Source organism: Tachyglossus aculeatus, chromosome 1 (assembly GCF_015852505.1).
Source record: "Tachyglossus aculeatus isolate mTacAcu1 chromosome 1, mTacAcu1.pri, whole genome shotgun sequence".
NCBI classification, from domain to species: Eukaryota; Metazoa; Chordata; class Mammalia; order Monotremata; family Tachyglossidae; genus Tachyglossus; species Tachyglossus aculeatus.
Genome location: NC_052066.1, coordinates 71,960,891 through 71,965,101, shown reverse-complemented (window position 1 = coordinate 71,965,101; position 4,211 = coordinate 71,960,891). Strand labels below are relative to the sequence as shown.

Sequence of the window (4,211 nt, the reverse complement as noted above, 5' to 3'; positions counted from 1 at the left end):
TAAAAGAATTAAAGTCTAAAAATTAATATTTTCACTGTTAAAATGGATTAACAGAATTATTTGGGAGGGCACTGAAATCTCAATTGAACTAAAAATACTACTTCATCATCATCATCAATCGTATTTATTGAGCGCTTACTGTGTGCAGAGCACTGTACTAAGCGCTTGGGAAGTACAAATTGGCAACATATAGAGACAGTCCCTATCCAACGGTGGGCTCACAGTCTAAAAGGGGGACTTTCTAGGACTTACTTCTAGGAATTGACTTTTATGTACCATATAGCCAGGACTTTTAGTCCTCTCAAGGGCTTTTCTCATCTCTGATAGCGTGGGCTCTCCTCTCAGGGTCACACCTGGAGAGTTTTCAGTACTCTACCAGTCACAACTGCAGGAGGGAGAGTCAAGCAGAGGCCTACTCATTCCATTCCCAGCTTGGCCAGTGGCTAGTGAGTGGGAGGCGATCCGCTACAAGTCAAAACTCATCTGAGCTGGGCAGCAGCGGATGGGAGAGAGTCGAGGGCAGAGACTTATTTACGGTGCAGAAGGGGCAATGGTAAACCACTTCCATATTTTTACCAAGATAACTCTATGGATATGCTACCAGAACAATTGCAGATGGAAGTGGGGCATTTTGGAAGAGATGTGTCTGTGGCGTTGCTATGGGTCGGACATGACTCGACAGCCTAAGACGACAACATTAGTTTGGGCCAGCACCATACTGAAGCCTATCTATTCCATGCCTTAAAGAAGCACCATAGCCTAATGGAAAGAGCTTGGGCCTAGGTCTGAGGACCTGAGTTCTAATCAATCAATTGTATTTATTGAGCGCTTACTGTGTGCAGAGCACTGTACTAAGCGCTTGGGAAGTCCAAGTTGGCAACATATAGAGATGGTCCCTACCCAACAGTGGGCTCACAGTCTAGAAGGGGGAGACAGAGAACAAAACCAAACATATTAACCAAATAAAATAAATCATCATCGATTGTATTTATCATCATCAATCGTATTTATTGAGTGCTTACTATGTGCAGAGCACTGTACTAGAATAGATATGTATAAGTAAAGTAAATAGAGTAATATGTACAAACATATATACATATATACTGGTGCTGCGGGGAAGGGAAGGAGGTAAGGCCGGGGGGATGGAGAGGGGGAAGAAGGGGAGAATCCCAATTCCACCAATTGCCTGCTTTGTGACTTTGGGCGAGTCACTTAACTCCTTTGTCCCTTAGTTTCTTCATCTGTAAAATCGTGATTAAATACCAGTTCTCCCTTCTGCTTAGATCATGAGCCCCAGCACTCAGAACAGTGCTTGACACATAGTAAGTGCTTAACAGATACCATTGTTTTTATTATGCCTAAATTAGGAGAAGGGGGCAGGCCATGTTAAGGATGGCTAAAATGTCTTTAGTGCTGTTACAATGAAAGATAATTGCCTCCTCCATCCCCGCATAGCAGAAGTGGGGAGGGAGGGTTACAAGGTCACTTTACGGCCTCTTAGACGCTATATGCTCACTGCACCCTGATATCATCTGTCGCACTGCTGACCCCTTTCCTACATCCTCCTTCCAGCCTGGAACTCCCTCCTCCTCCATAAAAGCCAGAATACAACTCTCCCCACCTTCAAAGCCTTATTAAAAATCAGATCTCCTCCAAGAGGCCTGGCCTGACTAAGCTCTCTTTTCCCTAACTCCATCTCCCATCTGTGACCTTTGGGCCCTTGGTATTCACTCCTCAGATTGACAAGCACTTATGTTCATACCTATAAATTATATATTATAAATTTTTATATTACTGTCTCCCCCCTCTACACACTAAGCTTGTTGTGGGCAAAGACCATGTCTACCAAGAAACAGTGTGGCTTAGTGAATAGAGCACAGTCCTGGAACACAGAAGGACCTGGGTTCTAATCCCGGCTCTACCACATGTCTGCTATGTGACCTTGGTCAAGTCACTTCACTTTTCTGGGCCTCAGTTACCTCATCTGTAAAATGGGGATGAAGATTGTGAGCCCCACATGGGACAACCTGATCACCTTGTAACCTCCCCAGTGCTTAGAACAGTGCTTTGCACATAGTAAGCACTTAATAAATGCTATTATTATTATTATTATTATCATAATTAGTCTGTTGTAGTGTACTCTCCCAAGTGCTTAGTACAGTGCTCTGCACACTGTAAGCACTCAATAAATACTGGCTGAATGGGAGCTATTCAACAACCTGGGCTGTGTATAGGCACGGCTACAATTGAAATAAGGATGATTTTCCTATTCTGGCCCTTGATCTCATAAATTCCCAGGAAGAAAAAGACAATTTTTTTCCCTTCTTCCGGAATCCAAATAATTAGGCAGGTATCAGCCTCCTCCCAAGTTAGTGTTGGAAGGAATAGTGTAGGGTGGCATGGCCCAACCCTCCCTAAAATAAAAGGATTAATCTAGCCCAGTTAAGTGATGGATAATCATTACAGAGATTAAAAACTCTTGTACTCCTGGCCACCAACTTGATAAGATGGAAACCACAGCACATGATCCCCCTAAAATCTCCTCTGCTCCTCCTCAGTTCTGCTTTCCTCCTGCCCCCACTTCCATCTTTCCCAGGAGTAACACAGAGATCTCTTGCCTCTTCTCAAAATCTGCTCCTTCCACCTGAACCTCTGTCCCCATCCCTTCATACCTCATTAAAACCCTTGCCTCCTTCCCTCCCTGACCACCATCTTCAACTGGTCACTTTCCAATGATTTCTTCTCCACTCTTTGAAACCTGTTCATGTAACCCCTATCCTTAAAAAAACAATCCTTTGACCTGATAGATCTTTTTTTTAACACCCCCTCTCCCTCCTACCATTCCCTCCTACCAGATGAGCTGACTGCATCTACTTCTCCTCCAATTCTCTCCCTGACTCCCTTCAATCTGGCTTCCTCCCCCTTCGCTCCAAAGAAACAGCCCTCTCTAACATAACCAATAACACCCTTCTTGTCAATGGCTTCTACTCCATCCTAATCCTCCTCAACCTCTCAGCTGCCTCTGACGCAGTGAACTACCCCCTTTTCTTTGAAACGTTATCAATCTTGGTTTCAGACTTTGTCCTCTCTTGGCTTTCCTCCTATCTCTCTGGCCACTCCTTCAGAATCTCTGTCACAGGCTCCTCATCTGCCTCACCCTTTAACTGTCCCTCCAGGCTCAGTTCGGGGTCTTTCTGTTCTACCTTCAGAACATTGCCAAAATTCACCCTTTCCTCTCTGCTGAAACTACTGCAACAGTCTCCTTGCTGACCTCCATGCCTGCGAAGGAGCATGGCATAGTGGAAAGGGTACGGGTTTGGGAGTCAGAGGTCATGGGTTCGATTTCCGGCTCCACCACTTGTCTGCAGTGTGACCTTGGGCAGGTCAATTCACTTCTCTGTGCTTCAGCTACCTCATCTGTAAAGTGGGGATTGAGACTGTGAGCCCCATGTGGGACAGGGACTGTGTCCAACCTGATTTGCTTGTAGTAATAATAATAATAATAATGATGCCATTTGTTACACGCTTACTATGTGCAGAGCACTGTTCTAAGCGCTGGGGGGGATTCAAGGTGATCAAGTTGCCCCACGTGGGGCTCACAATCAATTCCCATTTTACAGATGAGGTAACTGAGGCTCAGAGAAGTTAAGTGACTTGCTCAAGGTCACACAGCCGTCATATGGTGGAGTTGGGATTCGAACCCATGACCTCTGACTCCAAAGCCTGTGCTCTTTTCACTGAGCCACGGTGCTTCTCCACCCCAGTGTATCCACGCCAGTGTTTAGTACAGTGCCTTGCACAAAGTAAGTGCTTAACAAATACATTATTATTATTATTTTGTCTCTCCCAACTCCAGTCCATACTTCACCCTGCTGCCCTGATCATTTCTCTAAAAAGCTATTCAATCCACATCTTCCCACTCCTCAGTAACCTCCAGTGGTTACCCATCCACCTCCACATCTCTTTACTACCGGCTTTGAAACACTCGATCAGTTAACCCCTTCTTACCTTACCTCACTGACTTTCTACTACAACATAGTCCACGCACTTGGTTCCTCTAACGTCAACCTACTCACTGTACCTTGATCTCATCTATCGCACCATCAACCTGTTGCCCACATCCTCCCTCTGGCTTGGAATCCCCCAGCCTGCCCGCCCACCTTCAACTATGACAGACTATGACTCGCCCCACCTTCAAAGACTAATTAGAA

The 4,211-nt window shown here is 45.3% G+C and overlaps 1 non-coding gene across 1 annotated transcript; it reads left to right on the top strand.

Annotated features, from left to right (window-relative positions):
* Positions 1 to 335: 335 nt before the first annotated feature.
* On the top strand, positions 336 to 473 carry LOC119935727. The gene has a single exon (XR_005453424.1). It is a non-coding gene; the product is annotated as a small nucleolar RNA SNORA7 (small nucleolar RNA).
* Positions 474 to 4,211: the final 3,738 nt, after the last annotated feature.